Raw genomic sequence first — 25797 nt, forward strand, 5'->3', positions numbered from 1 at the left:
AAAAATATTGAAAATGTTTCCAGAATTGGAAAAAAACACAAATCTGGTCTGGACATTGTATTTTTGTCATGAGCAATTTATGTATTATATAATGCAAGCAAAGAGAGCGGGTAGTGTAGCATGATGGAAATTAAAAATGACTTAGCCAATATGAACAAGGTAGATAATATTGTTGATTTCGAACATTCAAACCACCCAAATGCATTACAAACAAATAAGGATAAAGTACAATTTGTGAGCAAATATACTTGCAGATTTCACTAGGATTAAAGCAATAATAAAGAAGTTCTGATCAATATTGTTGTGTCAACCTAAACGGTGTGAAACATACCTCTCAATCTCTTAGCTCAAGAAGTCTGGAGAAAGACAAAAATAATGAGGGGCAAAGGCCCAAAAATGAGGGACAGACTTTAAATACTGCTTCTATAAGCTTAGAAAATTACTAGTACAACAGGGTTTGCATTTGTTTGCATTTTCTGAAGAATATGAAGCCTGAAATTTAAATATTTGTCATTATTTAGTGAGTACAATCCCCACTGATTTGCCAGAACACCATCAATTAGATGAGGGACAAACCAAAACTATGAGGCAAAAATACAGACATTCTGCAAAATTTTGGACAATTGAGAGGTGTGCTACACTAAACTAAAAAAGTATCCTAAATTTAGCTTCAGGAGTGCAGCTTCTCAGAAAGATGTGCTTTATTAGCCCTTAGAAAAACTTGTAACAAACAATCAGGGGGCATAATTTGTTATAACAATAAATAATATGTAAATAAATAATATGTCATATTTACAGGCACAAAGATTCAAGAAGAACATGATGTCATGGATGTATTAGATGAGATATCAAATATGACATACTTGTGAGCTGTAGGTAAGGGATTTAAAGTGGGAAATTCAGAATCATTTAATTCAGAGTACGCCTGCTTTAAAGACTACCGTGATCACACTGGATATCACAACATGCCAATGCAGCAGTCTGGGATGCAACAAATGAAAATTAACCATGTGCTCTACCCTAAAGCCATATACCATGATAAGAATAACATGGTATATTGACTCAAAGACAAGTTCTATTGCATTATTTCAGGAGCACATCAATGGTAATGTACACTATGTTTTACGATAGGCACCCATTGCTGTCTATGGCAGGTATGAAGATGTTAGTACCAAAAGAGGAAAGTACCACAAGGATCTGTATGTGAGTGCGTACATGTGCATGTTTCTTAGTTTATTATAGATGTGTATTTGTAGATAGCGTCATGACTGGCGCTGTCGTGGTGCCTGATGGGTGTGTTTGTGACTTTCTGGGGGGGGGTTTATATCTGGGCATGTGTATGTGCATGTGTGTGATTGTGTGTGCGTGTGTGTGCGTGTGTGTGCGTGTGTGTGTGTGTGTGTGCGTGTGTGTGTGTGTGTGTGTGTGTGTGTGTGTGTGTGTGTGTGTGTGTGTGTGTGTGTGTGTGTGTGTGTGTGTGTGTGTGTGTGTGTGTGTGTGTGTGTGTGTGTGTATATATATGACTGTGCTAGTGTGTGTGCATATGTGTGTATGTGTGTGTACTAGTGGAGTGATTCAGAAACCCAAGCTATACAACATGGCTTTCTCAAATACCATGTTTATTTGAGGTGTATCCTAAAGAGTGCGTGTGTGCTTGTGTGCCAGTGTGCATGCGTGTGTGCGTTTGTGTGTGTGTGTGTGTGTGTGTGTGTGTGTGTGTGTGTGTGTGTGTGTGTGTGTGTGTGCATATGAGTGTGCATTTGTGTGTATGCGTGTGTGCTTGTGTGGGTGATTCAGAAACCCAAGCTATACAACATGGCTTCTCCAAATACCATGTTTATTTGAGGTGTATGCTAATGAGTATGATGTGTGTGTGCACATGTGTGCTTGTGTGTGTATTTATTTATTTATTTATTTGCAGTTAGTTAACCAGGATAGTCCACTGGGCCAATAAGAACCTGTTTTCAATGGAGTCCTGGGGAGAAAAGCTCTGAAACAAAACAAAGATTACATTAATTTACAAAATACATTTTGATTTCAAGACAAGTCAAGGTTTTTTCCTGTTACAAATAAATTTTTAGATTATATTTAGTAAAACAAAACATTGCATTAGTAAATATACAGTTTCTTGTAAAGGAATAGTCAATTTTGAGAATTATAAGAAGTTATTTACAATTGGCTTGGTATTTGCTAAATGCAAGTATGAAGTTGGTGTATGGAAATATATGGGATGGTTGCCTGTATGAAGTGAGGAATAGGCTTATGTGGGGTGGGAGCAGGACCATTCCCATTTCAGTGTTAGATGAGAGTGAAGTGATTTCTTAAATGAAGGGAGGTTAGCGATGGTACAGATGGAGGGAGGGAGGGAGCTCCATAGGTGTGCCAGAGAAAAGGATAGGAGGTTTTGTCCTGGGGGCTGGAGGGGTTTGTACAGTTCTATTAGGTTTTGGTTGTTAGATCTTAGTAGTCTTTCTGGGTGGTGTATTTTAAAGGAAGAGGAAAGGGAAGGACAGAGGGAAGGGTGAAAAATTAGTTTGTGTGCACAAGTAAGCTGGGTATAGGTCAGATAGTTGGGAACTTCTAGCCAGTTTAGTTTGTGGAGAGATACGCAATGATGGGTTGATGATTTGTGACTAGTGGCCACAGGAGGACAATTTTGTTTTGAGAGATGATTGTAGGTTTGTAAGGAGAGGGGCACCATAAAGGAGGGAAGGGATGAGAAATGTAGTAGAGAGAGTGAGCTTAGTAGATGTAGTGAGGTATCTATTGTGTCGGTAGAGCATGCCAAGTTTTTGGTGTTTTTTTATGTTTAGTTGTAAATGGGGCTTGAATTTAAGCTGGTCATCAATGTGGACCCCTAATAGTTTGGTATCAGATACCACTTCAAGAGGTGTGTTATTCTGGCTGGTAATGGAGAATAGGTTTTGGTCTATGGTGCTGGTTTTGGAGGGTGTAAATAGCATGAGTTTGGTTTTTGATGCATTGAGTGCTAGATGATTGTCTTTCATCCACTGTTCTGTGGTAGAGAAGGCGTCTTGAGTCAGCTTTAAGAGAGTGGTGATGGATGTGGCAGCACAGATAATCATAGAATCATCTGCATATTGGACAAGAGTAGTATAAGGGATTGAGTGGAAGAAATCATTTATGAATATATTGAAGAGGAGAGGACCCAATATGGAGCCCTGGGGGACACCAGTGGGAGTGTTGCGGAAGAGGGAGATGGCTTTTTTCCACTTGACAGCTTGTTGCCTGTTAGAGAGGTAGCTGGTGAACCAGTTGAGAGAGGAAAGGGATAAGTTTAGGTTAGATAGTTTAGTAAGGAGAAGGTTGTGAGAGATAGTATCAAAGGCCTTAGAGAGGTCAAGTAAGAGAGTAGATACAGTCAAGCCAGAGTCCCTGGCTTTATTCACAGTCTCCAAGAAGGATAGGAGGGCTGTCATAGTGCTGTGATTGGGTCTAAAACTGTGTTGGGTGGGAGTTAATAAGTTGTTGTCTAAGAGAAGGGGGAGGAGTTGAAGATGGATACATTTTTCAAGGAGTTTTGAGATGGGGGAGAGGATGGCAATGGGACGGAAGTTAATAATATTGTTATTATTGCCCCCTTTGTGGAGGGGAATGATGAATGCCTTTTTCCAGAGTTGGGCTATGATGCCTTCTTGGATAGAGCGGTTGATTAGGATGCTGATGGGGAAGGCAATGGCTTCGGCAGCTGTGCTAAGGAAGGATGAGGGAATATTATTGGGGGCATTGGTGCATGGTTTTAGCTTTTGCAAGAGTTTTTTTATGGTAGAAGTAGGAATGGATTTTCTGGAAAATGGTGGCGGCTGAGTAGATAGGGAATGAGAGAGTGGAAATGAAGAGGGTGGCAAGAGAGGAGATGCAAGATTAGGGGGAGAAGTGTTGTTAGAGAAGGATGAGGTTAGTTTGGAAGTAGATTCAATGAAAAAAAAGAGTTGAATTGGGTGGCCAAATCAATATCTTGTGCATTAGGGTCAGGGCTTGGGTTTTCAGTTGTGCCAGCTTTTAGGAGTGTAGTGTTACCTTTCCAGAATTTTTGTGGATTGGTTTTATGGTTGTTTTGAAGTAAGGAGAAGTAATTCTGTCGGTCTGTGATGATAAGCTTTTTAACTTTGTTGCGAAGTGCTTTGAACTCATTAAGGGTGGTGGGAGTTTTGTTTCTTTGGTGATGTGCCCAGGCTTTGTCTCTAAGTCGCATGGCGGTTAGTGCATTTTTGGTTAGCCAGGGGGCTGTTTTTTTTCTTATTCTTTTGTTTTTTGTGGGGGCATAAATATCTACTATTTTTAGGAAAGTTTCATTAAAGTGTGCAACAGCATTTTCTAAGAGTAGAGTTTTTAGAGGGTTCCAATTAAGTGATTTTAGGGAATTAGAGAAGGCTTTAGGGTTGAAGTTCTTTAGGTAGCGAGTGGTGATGTGATTGTGAGTAACTTGTAAGGGAGAAGAAAAATGCCTTGTAAAGATAGGAAGGTGGTCGCTGTGGGAATCAGGAAGAGTCCCACTTTCAGGGTAGTAGTGGGGGGTGAGAGACTAAGATCCAGTCTAGGGTGCTACCACTGGAGAAGTCTTTAGAGGGTCTGGTAATGGAATTGATGAGCTGAGAGTAATTATATAGGTTGATATTTAGGGTGTGTGTAGGGGACTGAATGGAGGACCAGTTAATGTTAGTGTCACCCAGGATAAGAGTTTCATTACTGATATTGGAAGAAAGCCAGGAGAGGATATCTTCAAGTACTGAGATATTGTCTCCAGGTGGAATGTAAAGGGAGGCTATGCATATGTGCTTGTGTTTATTTAATTGAAATAGAGCTAGTATTAATTCTGCATTGGTGAAGTGGGGAATTGGTTTATTATAGGGAATAATGGATAGGGAGAATGAATAGAGTAGAGCTACTCCGCCACCCTTTTTGTGGGCCCTGTCATTTCTGATGATGGAGTAGTTAGGTGGTACTATTTCTGCATCATTTATATGAGATTTTATCCAGGTTTCTGAGATAGCTAACATGTTAGGTTTAACAATAAAGAGTGCACCATGTAAGCCAAACCGAATAAAACTCCAAAATCTTCAGGTAAAACCAAAAGTCCATGCTTTATTGAACAACAGATAAACAAACTGCAGTGGTATAAGCGCTTTCGCGTTGCTTCTCAACGCTTCATCAGATATAAATGCAGTATAAAACCCCCCTCCCTTTATACAAAAAACAGGTAGTGACATCACAACATTCAATAAAACAATTAAAAGCTTAATAGGTTTGGGCTTAATGAGAAGTTATCTATTAAGCCTTTCTTAACTTCCAGGTCCTTAAAGCATTAACATTAATTAAGCTTTTAATTGTTTTATTGAATGTTGTGATGTCACTACCTGTTTTTTGTATAAAGGGAGGGGGGTTTTATACTGCATTTATATCTGATGAAGCGTTGAGAAGCAACGCGAAAGCGCTTATACCACTGCAGTTTGTTTATCTGTTGTTCAATAAAGCATGGACTTTTGGTTTTACCTGAAGATTTTGGAGTTTTATTCGGTTTGGCTTACATGGTGCACTCTTTATTGTTATTTCACTTGGTTCACTTGGATTCTATAAGAGTGCTTTGCTTGGCGGTATTGTTCTGTTTGCAACATGTTAGGTTTGTTTTGAAGAAGCCAGGCATGCAGGTTTGGAATTTTGTTAGCTATACTTTGGGCATTTAGAGAAGCTAGAAGGATTGATTTGGCTGTAGAGGGAGTAATGTTTGGGCCGGGGTTAGGGTGTACATCTCCAAATAATAGTATGGCTGTTAGATGTTGGAGTATGCTAAAGAGGTATTTGGATTGCTTTGCTTCTATGATGTGCCTTGCTAGATTAGTAAGGGTTTTGGAGGTTAGAGGGGGGCTAGAGATATTATATAGATTGGGTAGCTTGTAGCGAAAAAGTAGATGGTTCTTAATGAGATACAGACCAGGGGATATTGAGGTAAATGAGTGTAAGTGTGTTGTGGGGAGTGAGTTGGTTGTATGATGGAATGGTGTGTGGGATATGGTGTTGGGTTGGGTAAGGTATTTGATGTAAGTAAGGTTCAGAAGCAGTAAAAGTAGCATTGAGAAGGATGTACATTTAGTAGGCATGTTGAGGATTTGATAAAGTGGATACACAGTGTTGGAAAGGTATAGGAGTAGGTATAGTCTTATTAAAATGGAAGGGAAGGGTGTGGTGATAGAAGGTATGTAGGGGAGGGAGTAGGAAGTGGGTGGTGGTGAAAGGGGTGGAGTATAATAGGTAAAGAGGAAGTAGGAGGGGTTAGGTGAGTGCAAGTTAAGGGTTACTGTGGTGGGTGTGAACTGGGGGCAGGGTAGGGGAGCGGAGTAAGCCCGCAGGGCGAACAGAGTGGGAACAGCAAAGTGAAGAAAAACAAAGCCTGTAAAAACCATCAGTGAGATGCTGACTTCTAAGGTAAGTGTAGAAGGAGGAAGGTTAAGATGGTACAGGACATAAGGAAGTATGAGGGGTAGAGATAGCTATGTCAGTTATGGTGAAATTAGAGGGGTAGAGTAGGACCTAAGTAGAGGAAGGGAGAGTCTAAAAAATAAAAATAGTGTCCTAAGCAAGTTGGTTATATATACCAGGTAAAACTTTCAGGGGAAGGGTGCCATCAAGTGGGCAAAAAACTCTACTGCTACAGTAGCACCTGGAGTGAGAAAGGGGACCGAGGAGTACGGGAGGGAGATTGTAAGTGCAGTTAATTACAGACACTATGAAAGTGGAAGGGATGGAGATAGATAAGTAGAAAGGAGTGTGGCTGCTGGCTATCCTGGCAAGGAAGAGTACTTTGCACTTAATTGTTTAAAGAAATGGCTTAGCATACAGCAAATTATATACTTTTATGTATCCTTAAGGGGATGAGTTCAGGGAGAAGATGGTCTCAATTTCTCAACATAGGAAGAGACAGCAGACTCTATTTTAAATTAAGGATTCGAGGTTGTCAGGTATGGCAGGTTCTCCAATTATACTTCTGGACGTGCAGGTAGAAAGAAGACAAAGTAGTAAGGAACAACAGGAGTCAACAGCTGAGGCAAAATAGTGGACAAAGATAGATAAAATATAGGCAAAATCACATTACTAATATAAGCAAAGAGTAATGACAAAAGCAGTAGGACTGATTCACTTAAAAACTATTACGTGAGTAACTTCCTTTAGGTATTATACATAATGATCCTTTAGGTGATTTCTGGTAATTTAGAGCAGTAGTACAGTAGGAGCTAATGAACTAAGAAGAGATGCACCACTTAGTTTCACTGTGACAAATATGGGTAGTGCATTCACTATGTACTGTTAAGGGTGGATGAAATTAATTTAAAATTCTTGTATAATATAATAAATGCTAGTATATATATGACTTAGTAGGGGTCATCCAGTTAAAATAATGTAAAAAACACTTAGATTGAATATAGTGTAATAGTGCTGAAAAGGAGGAGGTAAGTTAATGAGAGAATAGTATGGCGCCTATACAGCACTATGACAGCTCAAGCAGCAGACCAACTATCCATATTAGCGTATATTTGCACAGCATCATAACAGTACCAAGGAAAACAGCTTTATGACTAAACCTTGAGCAGGAATACATACAGGCACCTATACAGCGCTACGACATCTCAAGCAGCAGACCAACTATCCATATTAGCGTGTGTTTGCTCAGCGTATTATCAGTACCAAGGAAAAACGCTTTATGACTAAACCTTGAGCAGGTAATACATACAGGCAGTCAGAGTCAAGATGCTAATCTCAAGCCGTTTACAATAGCGTGTGGTTGCACAGCATCATATCATTACATAAAAACTGCTTTAATGGCTGTAAATTTAGTAGGTAAATACATACGAGCAGTCGTATGGACAAGATGCTACTCTAACTAGGATTTCCAGTTAAATGAAAGTTAAATGAAAGCTTAGTTCACTAGAGTGTGTACAGGGACTTCCTACAGGTAAGTACATCTGCGTACATCAGCTCCACGTGTACCACGCATTAGCAATTAGGCATGTACAGCATAGGTATACAATTACTTCACTTTAGGTAACAGAAACAGCATATAATATAGCTAAAATAGTTTACAAGAGATGTTAGAGCCACAAGACTAAAGTAGCGTTATCAATTATTATGAATATCATAAAGCAGCTACCCAAAAAACAGTGCTAGAAAATAAGGCAGCACACATCAAATAATTACGAAAAGACATAGCAGATAGCAGGGTACAGCAGTGAGTATACTAGTCCATTCGAGGTAACAGTTTGTGCAGAATGTCAGTAACAAATACTATACAATTACAGTGGAGTGCAGACAAGGTACAATAACAGCAGTTCAGAGCACTTACTTACAATGGATAAGAATGCTGAAGCCCGGGACGCACAGCAGCCAAGAGCAAGAGAATGAATTAAAGATGGCGCCTCTTGGGGCAGGGTATATTTCATTGGTTGGAAAGGAAGTAACTTAAAAAAGGGGAGTTGAAGGTCAAGCAGGGGAGGTACAGATAAGAGGAGGCTGCACGATTCAGCGATAGGCAATGGAGGCTTACGGAGAAACATTCATGTTCCAGTGTAAGCGGTGAGGATAGCAAGGTGGAAGGAGTGGAGGAAGGGAAAAAAGAAAAAAAAAAGCAGGGCAAGTAATGTGATATAGAATAGGTAGGAGGAAGTGAAGAGAGGTGTGGTGCTATGCGGAGGCAGGGATAGAGCAAAGTGAAGGAAAACAAAGCCTGTAAAAACAATCAGTGAGATGCTGACTGCTAAGGTAAGTGTAGAAGGAGGAAGGTTAAGATGGTAGAGGATAAAAGGAAGTATGAGGGGTAAGGATAACTATGTCAGTTATGGTGATATTAGAGGGGTAGAGTAGGACCTAAGTAGAGCTAGGAAGGGAGAGTCTCAAAAAGAAAAATAGTGTCCTAAGAAAAAACTCAAGTTGATGCAAGTTGGTTATATATAACAGGTAAAACTTTCAGGAGAAGGGTGCCATCAAGTGGGCAAAAAACTATACTGCTACAGTAGCACCTGGAGTGAGAAAGGGGGCCAAGGAGTATCGGAGGGAGATTGTAAGTGCAGTTAATTACAGACACTATGAAAGTGGAAGGGATGGAGGTAGATAAGTAGAAAGGAGTGTGGCTGCTGGCTAGCCTGGCAAGGAAGGGTACTTTGCACTTAATTGTTTAAAGAAATGGCTTAGCATACAGCAAATGACATATGTTCATGTATCCTTAAGGGGATGAGTTCAGGGAGAAGATGGCCTCAATTCCTCAACATAGGAAGAGACAGCAGGCTGTATTTTAAATTAAGGATTCAAGGTTGTCAGGTATGGCAGGTTCTCCAGTCCTACTTCAGGACGTGCAGGTTAATTTCATGTATCCTTAAGGGGATGAGTTCAGGGAGAAGATGGTCTCAATTCCTCAACATAGGAAGAGACAGCAGGCTGTATTTTAAATTAAGGATTCGAGGTCGTCAGGTATGGCAGGTTCTCCAATCCTACTTCAGGACGTGCAGGTTAATTTCATGCATCCTTAGGGGATGAGTTCAGGGAGAAGATGGTGTCAATTCCTCAACATAGGAAGAGACAGCAGGCTGTATTTTAAATTAAGGATTCAAGGTAATCAGGTATGGCAGGTTCTCCAATCCTACTATAGGACGTGCAGGTTAATTTCATGTATCCTTAAGGGGATGAGTTCAGGGAGAAGATGGTCTCAATTCCTCAACATAGGAAGAGACAGCAAGCTGTATTTTAAATTAAGGATTCGAGGTCGTCAGGCATGGCAGGTTCTCCAATCCTACTTCAGGACATGCAGGTTAATTTCATGTATCATTAAGGGGATGAGTTCAGGGAGAAGATGGTCGGAATTCCTCAACATAGGAAGAGACAGCAGGCTGTATTTTAAATTAAGGATTCAAGGTCATCAGGTATGGCAGGTGGTGTATGCATGTGTGTGTGTGTGTGTGTGTGTGTGTGTGTGTGTGTGTGTGTGTGTGTGTGTGTGTGTGTGTGTGTGTCTGTGTGAGTGTGTGTGTGTGTGTGTGTGTGTGTGTGTGTGTGTGTGTGTGTGTGTGTGTGTGTGTGTGTGTGTGTGTGTACATGTGGGGTGATTCAGAAACCCAAGCTATACAACATGGCTTTCTCAAATACCATGTTTATTTGAGGTGTATGCTAAAGAGTGCGTGTGTGTGCTTGTGTGTGTGTGTGTGTGCTTGTATGTATGCATGTGTGTGTGTGTGTGTGTGTGTGTGTGTGTGTGTGTGTGTGTGTGTGTGTGTGTGTGTGTGTATGTATGCATGTGTGTGTGTGTGTGTATGTGGGTGTGCTTGTGTGTATGTATGCATGTGTGTGTGTGTGTGTGTGTGTATGTGGGTGTGCTTGTGTGTATGTATGCATGTGTGTGTGTGTGTGTGTGTGTGTGTGTGTGTGTGTGTGTGTGTGTGGGTGTGCTTGTGTGTATGTATGCATGTGTGTGTGTGTGTGTGTGTGTGTGTGTGTGTGTGTGTGTGTGTGTGTGTGTGTGTGTGTATGTGCATATGTGTGAGGATTACAGCAAGTCAGTAATGCATTGTATTAGAGTTTATACTTCTCATTCTTCAGAAAATGCATGTTGATGAAAAACCTGTTGATCTATTAAGTTTCTAAGTGCATTAGCTCCTGATTTTTACCTTTGTACACCCATTATTTTTGGCCTCTTCCCCGATTCTTGAGCAATGAGGGAACAATGGATACATTTTTCCAGCTGCATTAAGTGTTTGATTCATATACATGTAAATGTGTCACTAATAAGCTTTTGTTCGATGTGACTCATTAATGTCCCAGAATCATTTCTTATCGCTGTAGCACTAATAGAACTCATCAGCAAACCAATAAAAACACTACAGTGATAATTTGTCTGAATACCCCCCTCCGCAATATGTAGGGAAGAAAGAACTTAATAAATATGTGGCTATAGCTAAATATGGGAGAATGGGACAAAGGCAACATCAGCTGAACACATTTTGGATTTTCGGATTGCACCTGAATTCACCTTTACTGACATTGAAGAAATCATACCCTGTTGCCAAAGTAGAAATGTGCGACTGTTTAGAAGAGAAAGTTACTAGTAGTGGAGATTATACTTTCTTAATTGTAAATATGGTTTGAATACACATTTTTAGGTGAAGCCATTTTAATGTAACAAACAAATAATGAAAATGCTTGGCATTACATTGTTGAATTTCAGGTGCCCAAATTGATGAACTAAAATTCTTAATCTTTGAGTTGAAAAGTATTAGTTGCTGACGCTCTCCAAGGATTAGTATACTTTATTATGAAACACTGGTAACAGCAAAAGAAAATGTACTGAACTGTATAAAGTGATGTGGCTTCTATTTCTTGTCTGTCTTGTTTTAGTACTCATCAACAGCTTTAAAAGTGTTAAAACAACAAAACTATACAATTTGATGTTTAGTAAACTGGTTGATCTTGTCATCTTATATAGTCGTACATATGATGTTTTTTTTAATGTCCAAATACATAGCAATGCATATTAGAAACATTTAGAATGTCAAAATGAGAATGATTTATACCCTTAACTTTTACAAATGGTAGACCTCTCACATGTTATGTCATTAACAGCTCTGATAGAGTAGCGGTGTATTGCTCTGAATATGGTGTACAGGGTCCTAGGTTCAAGACTGGGCAGGGCTGATTATTTACAGCTGTGATTAATGCCTCTGTGTGTTAAATAGTGAATGAAATAATAAATGTGTGTTTAACAATGAGCAAATCACTTAACCAGACAGTGCTCCGATATCACCCATGAAAAGGGTTAATCGAGTCCAGGGGATTTACCTGGTCAACAAATAGCCATAGCTGGTCTTAGGCATAGGCCAATTAGGTGGATGCCTAGGCTGCCTCTCTAGCAGGGGCACTTTTCCAATATTTATTTATTTTTCTTTGTAGTAAAGAAATGGTTTCTTTAATATATGTTGAATGAATACAAGAAAAAATGAAGAGTAAGACAAGCTGTGAGAAAAAGGAAGAAAAAAGTAATCTGGATAGTGAAGGTAGATTAGGATGGGGTACAGGGTTGTGTGGGGAAGCACTGTGGAGCCCTTTTGCCTAGGGCACCAGTTGACCAATGGCCTGCCCTGCAAATAGCTAAAATAAAAAAATGTATATGAGTACAATGAGATGAATATTTTTCAGTTGCTAACTTTTTTCAGTGCTAATTTTTGGCTTTTTTTACTATACTAAACAAGTCAGCTTCACTAGGGAATGTGACAGAAATTCAGCTTCAGTGAAAACTTCATGTAACTCAGCAACAGTCACTGCCTGAGCCAATATAAATAGCAGTATGTTGCAAAGTAGTATTCGTGCAGCTGGATTTAATAAAAGTAATATACAACAATTGTTTAGGGGATATGCATTTAGTATGCTTCTGCATGTAGGCAACAGTTAACATTTATTCATGGTTTAATTCATGTTATCTTTAAGCAATAACATTGATTAATCTACATTTGGGAATGAATAACCTCTTTTTAATAAAGATAAATCATATATTAGACACTGGGACCAGGATTACTGTGAAGTTGTCACTGATAGAGGTCATCTCATAGATTGATTGTATTAAATTATAAATTTAAGTATATAAACAGAGAGACAATTGAGAAGACTTTTATCTTATCTGAGTGTGTAAAACACTTGAAAGTACTAGGGGCCAGATTTAGAAAACTTTTTCACATTGAGCTATGTGAGTTTGTGAGACAGTTTGTCATTTGCAGTATGTGCTATTCAGAAAATTAAGCTGCACAACATGGCTACCCCAAATGCCATGGTTATTTGAGGTATATGCTAATGAGTGGATAATGAGGTGCTGTGTATGATACTGAGGCAAAACAACTTGGTAGAGCAATTCAGAAACATTCAAATGCTGTACCCACTGTATATTTGAACTGGGTTGAATACTCATGTTCAGACTAAGTAATTTTCTAAGTCATGTTAAGGGTTGCTGCAGCTACTGTAAATGTGTATCTGCAAGAGGTACTTACTGACACTGCTACACATGATGGTGCACAATGTTACTGCTGCAGACACAGGGTCATCCAACCACACTGAACATTTCATAGCCTCCACAACACTGATGTTGTGGACCAGTACCATGCTGATAGGAACACCACACAAGAAACTGAGGAAATGGGTCAGCCTCATCTGCAGCTCCATAGGAGTTATGGAGTACCTATCCCAGTATATACTAAAGTATGTGTGGCTTACATATATTACCTACAGGGATCTTTCAGTTACCTACTGGTAATACAGTGGGGGATTATCTCAGGCATCTACCTTAAGAATATTTCATCAGCTCTCAATGCCATGCTTTAGCATGTGGGGGAGCATATGTGATTCCCATGTAGCCCAGAGGAGAGAGCCAACACCATGCATGATTTCTATGATATAGCCTGTTTCTCTGAGGTACTGGGAGTCATAGACTGCAAACACATTGATGTAAAGGCATACCTGGTGAACTGGGAAGAAGGTACATCTGCAATTTGTGTGAGGGCTACCCATGTAGTTATCATAACTCCAACATACAACATACTTGTGACTATACAAATGGTTTGTAAGGGGTGACTTCCAACAGGTCCATCTTGTTGGTGATGCTGGATATGCCCTGGAACCCTGGCTCATGACACCCATAAGATATCTACAAAATCAAACCGACCATGCATACAATCATGCACAATCACAAACCTGAATAATTACTGAGTGTGTTTTGGGCTGTGGAAGATTTACTTCCACTGTCTTGATTCATCCAGTGGTGCCCTGCAGTATGATCCTGGCACATTCTCCGTATATCACACTCCTTACTTCTCTCTTCTCTTCATCATACTGAGCTTCTCTGACTACTACCATCTTCAGTTTTCTCATGTACTCCTACTCTTGCTCTACTTCTTTTTTCTTATTGTCCCACCCGTCTTAGATTCAACAATTAACACCTTTTATTCCCCTATCCTACTTTAACTCTGCTAAGATTTCATGTAAAACTGTAATGTCAACCCTGTGTTATTTCACATTGTAACAAATCTAACAGGAATATGCACCAATTAATTTTTCTTATTTTAATTGACTTATTTATGTGTGTGTGTGTGTGTGTGTGTGTGTGTGTGTGTGTGAGATTTTACCTTTTGCTTTTTGACTGTATTTTCACTGCAATCATGGAGTTTTTGTCATGTTATGTAATTCCATCATTCTTCAATAGTATTACATAAATGTAAATGCATTGTCTTCATATTATATTGTTGTTCATGGAGCTTTTCTCCCAGGGACTTCATTAAAAATGGGCTCTTCTTGGCCCAATGGACTATCCTGGTAAGCAAACTGTGAAATAAATAAATGTGCAAAAAATCTTTCCATGTATGAAATGTTACACAATTTTATACTTAGGAAGCACTTCCGGTAGGGTGGTCTGTTGCAGGACTAGCAGTTCCCAGCACAACTAGCAGCAGAAGCTAAAACAGATGAGGAGTCAGGTGAGAAGCCAGTAACAGGGGGTGATCAGGTGATCATGTGGTGGATGAGGTGGATGCAGTTTGCAGTGGTAATAGTAAATTAACTTCACAACATAGTATACAAGAGTAAAGCAGATGATATACTACAGTAAAAAGGATGCATGCAAAACCAACACCAGGTAATGCTTACTCATGCACAGGCAGGCCATGCTATGCATCAGGTATAGGTAACCCAAGTAACAATGTACAAAGGGCACAACACAGTTATCTTCATTTGCAAAGACTGAGAAGGGAGTACAGGAGTGCATGTCTTTCACAGGTAAGTGAGTTAGTGTGAGAGCAATGAAGTGGTTAAATGCATTATTAATGAGCCTTGGGCCTCATTGAGCAAGCATAGTCAGTAGTGTCGTTCCTGTATTCTTTCTGTACCAGTATTTCAAAAATGCCGGTATGGAAAGAAAGCAACTTTTTTGTGCCATTGCTAATAGGGATAGAGAGGTGGCATTCCTAGAAGAGGGCATGTGTTTCTGACCGCCGTGAGCAGTCTATCGAAGCATTTCATTTTCCAATGAATGGGGGTGGGGGTGTGCTTGGGAGGGACAGTGTGTTTCAGATTACAGTGAGCAGCCAATAAGAGCATTTCTTTTTTTTTTTTTTTTTTTTTTTTTACTTTTCCTTTGAGCATTCCTTTTTAGGGGTTTGCTCATTCAGGGACTAGCACAGGGTGCTAAGTAAGCCAGCTGCACCTCTGAGCACAGTAAACAGTGTTGGCTTGACCAAAGTTGTGGCCATAACATCTCTGAATCCCTGGGATTGTTTAACTAATAATGGGAATATAGTGTCTAAAAAATGTGATTTGTAACCACAAATGAAAATATAAGCTGGATTGGCTCCCCTGTCTCTTATAGACAGAGGCTGACAGTAAACATTCCCTAACTAACATTGGATGGGTAATCATAAATTCATCCCCTAGGTGGACTGCATGTCTCTTATACACAGAGGCCAACAGTTAACATTCCCAAAATAACATATCCCCCCAGACATAACTTTTTAGTAACCTCCTAACTAAGTCTCCTCCTAATTAACATACCCTCCTAACAAATATACCCCCCCCCCAAATTAAGACATATGTTACCAGGGGATGTAGTTGGGTTGGGTTGCATTGTTAGGCTTATAAAGGCCCTGGTGGCAGTTGGCCTAGTACATTTATTTATTGATTGACATTTGATTACTGGAAAAGTCTGACTGGATAGGAACCCATTTTCAGCAGAGGCCCACCGAGAAACTCTCCATATAGAAAAGCTGTATATACCTATGTGTCTCTGAAGCTATGCAAGTATAGCAACTGAATGTAATAAAGTGACTGCTAGAATAATAGAATCAGCATATTGTCTCTGTGCCCCTAACAATTTAACCAAAAATGTGGTATTAGTGGACAGGAAGGAAGTAAAAAAGGCTACAAGATTCTGGAAATCCTCCAGTGATGTTACAATGAGGACAATATTGCCTACATAACATAAATTAGTATTGCTACCATTTATTTAAAATCCAATTGGATACATTTCATCCTTATTAAGGAATCGTATTATTACAAATTGTTATTATAACCCATTTACTCTACTTTATTATTACCCTCTAATTCTGTATCAGTCATGCGTGTTGCATTACAATTTATGTACGTTAACTTTTCTGTACGTGGCATATTGGTTTATTACCGTACTGTACATTCTGAATTTTCTCAATGTGCATTTGCATCCAGTCATGACTGAAAAGGGTAAGTAGACCAGCTTACTTATGTCATTATCAAATTATAAAATAAATAAATTAATGCCTCTGTCGACATGAAACAAGTAATAAGATGAAAATGGAAGTGATATGTTTCCATGGAAAAAGGGAAAAGTATCTTATTGTGCATGTAAAATTCAAAGGTAAAGTACTACATCCTGTAGCCTTGAAATCTAATTTAACAAACAATACTTGCTTTCACCTGCGGTGCAGTGGGTAGCATTGTTGCCTCACAGCAAGTGGTTCTCCAGTTCAATTCTCGGCTGTGCTGCTTTCTGTGCAGAGACTGTGTGTGAGTGTGAGTTTTCTCCAGGTGCTCTGGTTTTCTCCCACATTCCATGGATATGCTGTAGATGGATTGGACTCAATAAATTGGCCATAAGTGTATGTGTGTGTGTGTGTGTGTGTGTGTGTGTGTGTGTGTGTGTGTGTGTGTGTGTGTGTGTGGTATGGCAAAACAACCACTGCAGGGCTGACCACCTAGCAAAGTGAATATTGGCTCTCAATGGTTGTCACTGTTGATGAAACACCCCGCCCCATGTACAAAAATGGGAAAAAGAGGTTGTGGATGCATGAATGGCTGGATGGATGTTTCAACTTGTATAATGAAGAAGTGATGTGAAATTCTGTGGATGAAATGTATCCAATTGGATTTTAAATAAATTGTAGTAATATTAATTTATGTTTTGTAGACAATATTGTCCTCATTGTAACATCACTGGAGGATTTACAACAGCTAGTTAATACATTAGATGAAGTCTGAAGAGACTGTCTCCTTGCAATAAATACTTCAAAACCAAAAAGCATAGCCATGGCAGTAACGTGACAAAATGAAACCTTCAACACATAAGTTCATAGATTCATAAGTACTTACTAGATTATTGATCCATGAGGATCTTTAGAATTCCAATCCTGCATCCCCATGAAATGTTTAGCACTTGACATTTTAGTATAAATAACCTACAGCCACACAGAACATTTAGACGTTACCCCTATCCATAAATGAAATGGTGTTAAACCAGACATTAACTTATGGTTTCCCATACCTTCGTCCAGATTACATTTGAAAATAGTAAGGGAAGTACTTTGCTTTATGAGGACAGGAAGATGATTCCAAATATATATATATATATATATATATATATATATATATATATATATATATATATATATATATAATACTTGAGAAGCTAAAACATCCAGTTGCAAAATGGCGAGATGGAAATGACGAAAGTTTACATTCACGAATGTCCAGATCGTCATAAGTTTTCACCACAAAAGGAGTCAGTTGGTCAGTGTGGTGAACTTTGCCCTTTTCTCCACTGTAGTACAATCTCAGAGTTGGTATATTTAGTTGGGGGGTAGCCCCCCACATGTCGGGGGGGGCATTCCCCCACTCTGATGGGTTTTACACATTTGGTCGACTATACAGATAATCAACAGGTGTGCGAGAACAACAGTCCCCAGGTAGGGGAATATTCCCTTTCCCGGGAATTGTGCAAGTCTCAAAGTTAGTATATATAATTGGCAGGAGGGTGGGGGCACAGCCCCCCACATGGGGGGGGGTTGTTTATGGGTTTTTTTTTTTTGAAGCAACCTCAGTGCATGTGCACTAGGAAGTCGATATTTCTATTTTTGATGTTGACTGGTTTACCTTTAGGATGTCGACATTCATGTTAGTCAACAAACTGAAGGTTAATCATATCTATGTATAGACACACACACATAGACACACACACACATATATATATATATATATATATATATATATATATATATATATATGGGTCTACTTCATTTGATCGAAAGACTATTTGATTGAAACCCATTTGATTGAAAACCAGTATTCAAGGCATAAAACTGGGATATGTCCCCCTCCCCAATGTAGTGCAACCCTGGAGCCGGTATATATAGTTGGGGGGCACAGCCCCCCACATTGGGGGTGTGGGGGGTGAAGCCCCCCACCCAGTTTCCTTTAAAAGAAGACAATAAAACAAAAAGTACAGATTTTAAACCCCCCACACCCCCCTAACTATATATACCAACTCCAGGGTCGCACGACATTGGAGAGGAGGACAAATCCCTGTTATCTGCCTTGAATACTGGTTTTCGATCAAATGAACTTTTGATCAAATGAGTTTCGATCAAATGGTCTTTCGATCAAATGAAGTAGACACACACACACACACACACACACATATATATATATATATATATATATATATATATATATGTTTGTGTGTGTGTGTGTGTGTGTGTGTGTGTGTGTGTGTGTGTGTGTGTGTGTGTATCTATCTATATATATCTATATATGTATATATACTTACAGCAAATCCCAAATAAAGCTCCTAAAGCTCCAGCACTCAAACTATTCAGTGCTCCTTTAATGAAGAGAAATACTGATAAGGCAGACTCAGTTTTTTGCCTATACCAGGCTTTTTACTATGTTTACAGAATAAATTGTTTTATCATTTAAATACCATTTCATTCATCACTTTTTATAATCACATGACTGCAACAGCTGGCAAAAAAATAACCACTACCTTAATCAAATATTTTAACCAAAAATTAGTTATATACTTATTTACAATTTACATAAAGTCAAGAGGCTTAGGAGCAGACCAAGACTGTCCAACTGTACCCACATATACTATATATACAAGGTAATCTTGATGAAGCAAGTAAACCAGGAAATCCAAGTCCACACGAAAAATGCTAAAAATCCAAGTGTTTATTGCAAGCAGTGGTAAGCGCTTTCACCCGTATGTCTGTTTATTCTTTATTACTGTGGTTTGCGACCAGGGAGACATGACTTGATTCACATATACCGCCATTGTGCTTATTGATTTATTTTTGCGATAGGAGCGTTTGTTTCCTGGTCACAACTTTTGTCTGTTTATTATTTACAATTTAATATAATCAAAAACATTTTAATATATTTTTACAATATTTGATATAGAATAAAGCCAAATAATTAAAAAAAACATAAAAATGAGAAATTACTGCTATCTAGTGGACACATCTTGAAATCGCAATGTAAAACATCAAATTATGATCATCAGATAATCTCATTTAATTAAAAAAGATCATCTTGTTTAAACTAAGATTAGTCAAAGGCTAAATCAACTATCCATTTTTATTCTTTATAATCTAAATTCTTATGTTTTTTGAGTTGGTGGTGGTGCTGCGGTAACGTTGTCGCCTCACACTAAGATGTTGTCCTGTTCGATTCTCAGCTAGAGCATCTTCTGTGTGGAGACATGCGTGAATGAGCGTACCTTCGTTGAAGGTTGTGCATCAGGGCTGGCAACTAGGTATGTAAAAATCTACTGCCAATCATTAGCGGACCGGAGTTCCACTGTGGCGACCCCTAACCGCGAAAAGCCAAAAGACACAACAACAAGTGGCATAAGATGTCAAAGTAAAAATAGTCCCTTTGTGTTTTAATTGATGTTTATTTATTTATTGATTGATTGATTGACATTTGATTAACCTCAAGTCAAAGTATAACAGGAAATAATCAGTTTATAGGCAATAGAAAGCAATTAACTGAGAGATACCAAGTTGAACAGGTTTCTTATACAGGGCACTTCTCTCACTTTTACATCTCAAATCACTCAAATGTAATGATATTGTTTGCCTCCACATCAGAGATGTCTGCTCCATATAAAATGTACCACAACACTGGGATATATATATATATATATATATATATATATATATATATATATATATAGATATAGATATATATATATATATATATATATATATATATATATATATATATATATATATATATATATATGTGTGTGTGTGTCCCTATCAGACGGACAAAAGCTAACAAGAGCAAATGTCAAAAGATCGAACCATGAACATCAAAAAGCCAGAACGTCGAAAAACAAAGACCTTGATTGGGCTGGATTGCGGTACAGTGTAGTGAAATCTCGGAGTCTGTATATATAATTAGCAGGGGGGGGGTGGGAGTGTATGGGGGCTTGGCCACCATAAAAACGCAGATGTGTTTTTTTCAACATTCTGGGTTTTTGACATTTCTGGTTCAGTCTTTAGACATTTGTTCTTGTGAGCTTTCGCCTGTCTGATAGGGACCCAAAAGTATACACACACACACACACACACACACACACACACACACACACACACACACACACACACACAAACACACAAAATATAGATACAAATGTAACAAGCAATTTACTACAGTTGAAAGTAAAGAAAGCCCGTTTATTTTTATTCATTTATTTTCAGCAAAACTGAAGCACTGTACTACTCCATGTGTGGTATGAACTGTAGAACATAGCTGTTTAAAAAAAGATCAAGCAGTTTGCTGCAGTTTAAGGGAAACAAAGAGCTTTTTTATACTTTTCCAGTACTGAGTAGAGCTTTTCTTTTTTTTTTTTTTTTATTTTGAAGGGGTGCATCCATGTCAAGAACACAAAATTTAAGATTATGATCAGTCACATGATCATAATTCTTTTTAGTGGATAGAGCTAAGTGTTTTCCTGGTTTTCAAAGCTGTAAAACACTTTGCAAGCACTGTCAAGGGAGGTACTGTAACACAGTCTTTTACATTGACAATTACCTTTCATATCTCTCAACTGTCTGGATTTTTACTGGACATCTAGATTATTGCTTCATATTTTTGATCTGTTCCTCATAAAATCTGTGGTTTTCAGACAAACCACTGAGCAGTGAAGCCACTAATAATGGCATACATTTGAGTTTCAGAGTTATTATCCTTCAGAATATGGATGCCAACACATCCTGTTATTCTAGCAACTAAGTTTGTTTGAGGAAGTTGGCAACACGTTACTGGTACGTACGGCAGGCAGAAATACATCTTTTGTTCTGCTGTTGTCATTTGCTGGACAGTACTGGCAGATTTTATTGCCTGGTGCTAGACCCAACCTTAACAACTTTAGCAGGGGTCACTTAAAAATTGCCAAAGTTGGGCAACGCACAACTCTGGTGCTTAACTGATTTGTCTTTTTCTGAATATCGGAGTATAATCACTGGGCTCCATGCAATACAATATAGTTATATGGACTAAACATGGATATCAATATTCGCCTCTTGAGCTTTGTTTGTACTACTCAGGAGATAAATTAATTGACATCATTGTCTTGAACACATAAATTTGTTATGATCAGAGACCCAACCATAATCCCCTATATATGTAGTATTCCCACAACATCTATGCCAACAAATTATTTTTCACAGAAATCCATTTGTAAAATGTGGTTTGCCAAAGTGACATTGAATCTCAGTATATGAAGAAAGTTTGGAAATTACCACAGAACCATACCATACATTTTGCCAGTAGATTGCCAGAAATATATAAATACTAAAACAGAGCTTTTATTTGATGAAACAGAAAATGGGAAACAACAAGGAAAAAATGGAGTATACTTTGCTAAGAGCAAAGAAAACTATTTGTTTATGAGGGAAATACCAGTTAAGCTGTTGTTTGACCCTGATCTGATAAAGTTAACTATGCCTATCAAAATCCGTCATGTTGAACAAATTAGAGATATTAGGGGACCAAGTTAAGTTGAAGGCTTACCTGTATGCCAACTGAAGAATTGTGTGAATCAAGCTAATAACACAATTACCAATGCTTTGTACTAGCCTGGCTACCAACACCACAGAACCACTGACTACTATTACTTATGATAAGAATGTGCCTGTCAAACATAACCAAAAATCGTATTTTATAGACTCAAAGCCATGTTGACATATGCATGCCCTATTGGAGTTTACAAAAGTATATTTATATCTAATAAAGGAAGGAATGCACTGTATTACTAGGTTACAAATAAAGATATTATTGCTTTAACAAAAGAACAGACACTGTCTTTGTGTGTTGTGCATTGTGTATAAATGTAATACCTCAAAAAGTTTGACACAGTCCTCCTGCAAAATATAAGAATCTGTGTTTACTTTAAAATTATATGTTTAATGACTCAAGACCTGGTAATACCCTAACCTTTTCTTGTCACTACATACAGCATTGTTGTGGGAGGTGTCCACATCTACTCTATTATTAATGTTCACCTGTGATAAAAAAAAGTACATTTTGATGACAACTATGTATGCAGTTGTCCAAATCTGTGCTATTATACTTCACTTGTGACAATAAAAGTACATTTTGTGTAAATTGCACGTGCACACCAATACACTGTTTCCCTTCAGGAGACTGTGTGCACAGAGCGCAGACATTATAACAGAATCATTTTCAAAAGCCACCTACAGTGACTAGTTTTAGAGGCAAGAGAGCTTGTTTTTCTAATGATTTATTGCATTTTATTTCAGAAGGGTACAGGGAAACTCATTTAGAAAATACACTTTTCAGTAGTGAATAAGAAAGCATGATGCTCCATTTATCTATTGTATTTATACTTTGTTGACTGGGTAATCCCACTAGGCCAGCAACCTTATTTCAAGGGCAGACCAAAGGTGGTATTCATGCTTATTAGGTAAATTTGTCCAGAGCATCGAAGAACCTTCTCTACCCTTTTCAGTAGGGGACATAGGATCTTTTACACCAACATGAGCTGCCACCAAATCATACAGATGGGACCTCGGTTTAACATCTCATCCGAAGGACGGCACACACGGGAGTGCAGCACACTCATGTTCCACTACAATGTCAGTATTGGAAAAATACCCAGCACCTGGGGAATAGAACTCACAGTATTGTAATCTTACACTACTAAAGGCAAGTGCATTACCTGTTGAGCTACTGACTCAGTACACATATGAAATTAGAGCAGGTATATAATTTGGCAACAGAAAGACAGGATCTTACAATATGAAGACATGTATCCAACAAATCTTCAAAGAAGTATTGCCCTTCTGATTTTTTTCTCCTTAGCTTGCATGCTGCATTCTGCTTCATGCTTGTATTTCTCTGACAGTCTCAAAATACAGTCAGTATTCAGGTTTAGCTCATATGTTTTTATTTTTTGATTTATTTTTATTTGTATACACTTGTTTTGCGGTCATCATTAATGTATAGTTAGTAGACTGGGACTTCATGAACAGGGCAGTGGGTGCACTTCCTTTCCCTCATACAATTATAATGTTGATTAGGGGTCCATATGAGGGATTGGAGGCAAAAATTAAAGATGGTGGAGTCCTCTCTGATAACTTCTGCTTGACTAAAAGAACCAGGCAGGGGTGTCCTCTTTCCCCTTTGTTGTTTGCATTATATTTAGAACCATTGTCAAAAAAATAAGGGACTCAGAAATTCAAGGATATAATTGGTATGGCAGTCAAGAAAAGTTGTCTCCGTTTGCAGATGATATTTTTTATACCTGATAAAACCAGAAAAAGACATTATAGTTTTGCAGAACATTTTAAGACAGTTTGAAATCTTTTCAGGATACAAAATTAATGAAGCAAAAACAAAGGGAATAGCGGTAAATTATGTACCCACACATGAATTGGTCTAACAATATCTATATTTATGGGAACATGATAAAATGAAGCATGTAGGAGTATGGATTAGAAATTACTGTTGTGCCAGCTAAGGATGTGTGGGAAGAGACTAACAGAAGATAATACAAAAAATGAGAACCCGGAGGCTTTGTTATATGGATATGGATAGTAAGCTACAAGCAATTAAAATGTTTTAGTCCCTTTAATCTTTTACACAGGTCAGACATATTTTTATCAACCAGAGTAGAAGCTGTGGATAGCAACTGAAAAAGAGCTGAAGGATTTTATCTGGGAGGGGAAGATGGCATGGGTCAAGTGGGATAAGCTGATTCTTCCAAAAGAGCAAGGAGGACTAGGATTACCCAATTTGAGGGGGTATTTTAGAGCAACACAGTTAAGGCTTTTATGCATAGGATTAGCAGAAAACTACAATTAAAGTGGAAAGGGATGATGATGATACATAGGGAAAGCTCAAGAAACAAGGAGAGACTGGGATTTTGTATGCAGACTCTTAAGGAGAACTACAACAATCATACACAATATTATAGTCATAAAATAGCAGGGAGTATTTTTAAGAACTAAACCAGCACGGAAATGGAGAAAAGAGATTCTGCCAATAGGGATGATTGCAGTTAAGGATACAGACAATAAGCAAGAGAGGGCTGGAATTTATTGGAGAAAATTGGCAAAGGAACCAAGGTACTGAGAGCAAATTGCTAAAAAGGGAAAGGTAATAGAATGGGAAGATGCCAAAAATATATTTGGACTACAGGTAAAGATTGCCTTCCCTATCAAGGATTGATATCAGAGTATAGGCAAAGAGAAAGAAGCGGGGGGGGGGGGCTTAAATAAAAGACCAGCACTAGAAGCTGCCATTAAAAAAGAAATAATTAGTAGAGCATAGAAAATATTGCATGATAACTATAAGAATCGATCAGAGAAGGTTAGAAAGGATTGGGAAGAGAGACTGGATAAGCAATTCACAGAGACAATGGGAGATATATGTATATTTCCCAAATATGCAACAAAGTCTAGAAGATTTAGGATCTTTGCCTGGAAGTGTTTACACAGGTATTTTTATACCCCAAGGATTCTCCAAATAATTTTTCCTCGGGTAAATAGCAAATGTTGGAGGTGTGTCAGGGAAAAAGTGTCAGTTGGAAACATATTGTTTGGGAGTATAATGAGCTGGCAGACTTTAAGGATTCCCTGTGGACTAATGTGCCAGGTATGCAGGGTGAGCAGACTGGATTGACTGGGGAGATTATTTTTTTGTGCTATGATGCAGAATCGGAATTGCTTAGACATAGTAAAGCCTTGCTGAGGCTAATTATAGTGGCTGCCAAAAAACAATTACTAGAAAATGGAAATCAAAGTCTAAACCAACTGTACTAGAAGTAGTGAATATCGTAACAGAGATAAAACAACTGAAACTGGGATCTTTAGAAAAGGGAAGGAGCAAACTACATAGGAAAAATGGGAACTGTGGGGAAAAATATATGCAGAGAAGGAACAAGATTTAAGAGGCAGGATTTGAATGAGCCACATGATGCTTAACTGACAATGAGTGGATAGATTATAAGTGATATATAATGTTTGCAACTAGGGTTGTTTCAGTGGTTTCTGTGATGTATAATATTTGCAACTAAAATGGTGTTAATGTTTGTTTTTCATTTATATAAATGTAAGATTGCCTATGCCATGTGTGATAATTTAATAAAGATGTTTTGTTAAAAGAAGTCATTAATGTATAGCTGTACCATTTTCTTCAGATTGCATTTTACATTTTAGTTTTGACTTAACAGTATCTCACCGCATTTAATGTATGGATGCAGAAAACAGTAGGTGGTTAGCCATTCTTCATCACAGGTTTTTATCAATAGCTTTATATAACGAATAATTTATCATTTTGCTAGACCTTTGGAGAGACTGGTACTAAGCAATGTTGCACTTTCAGAAAAATGTAGTTTTCCCTCAACACTTGGCAGTCATTGCTAGGGAAGCTGGATGAAAATGTTGAACTTTTTGCTGTTAACACCCTCTTCTCTTGACTGCAACTCTT

The 25797-nt window shown here is 38.3% G+C and overlaps 1 protein-coding gene across 2 annotated transcripts in view; it reads right to left on the bottom strand.

Moving 5' to 3' along the window:
* Nucleotides 1–25797, bottom strand: part of FGL1 (fibrinogen like 1) — a 399209-nt gene that overhangs the window by 295899 nt on the left and 77513 nt on the right. The gene's annotated exons all lie outside the window — the stretch shown is intronic.

Source organism: Protopterus annectens, chromosome 2.part1 (assembly GCF_019279795.1).
Source record: "Protopterus annectens isolate FY-2018-M chromosome 2.part1, PAN1.0, whole genome shotgun sequence".
NCBI classification, from domain to species: domain Eukaryota; kingdom Metazoa; phylum Chordata; order Ceratodontiformes; family Protopteridae; genus Protopterus; species Protopterus annectens.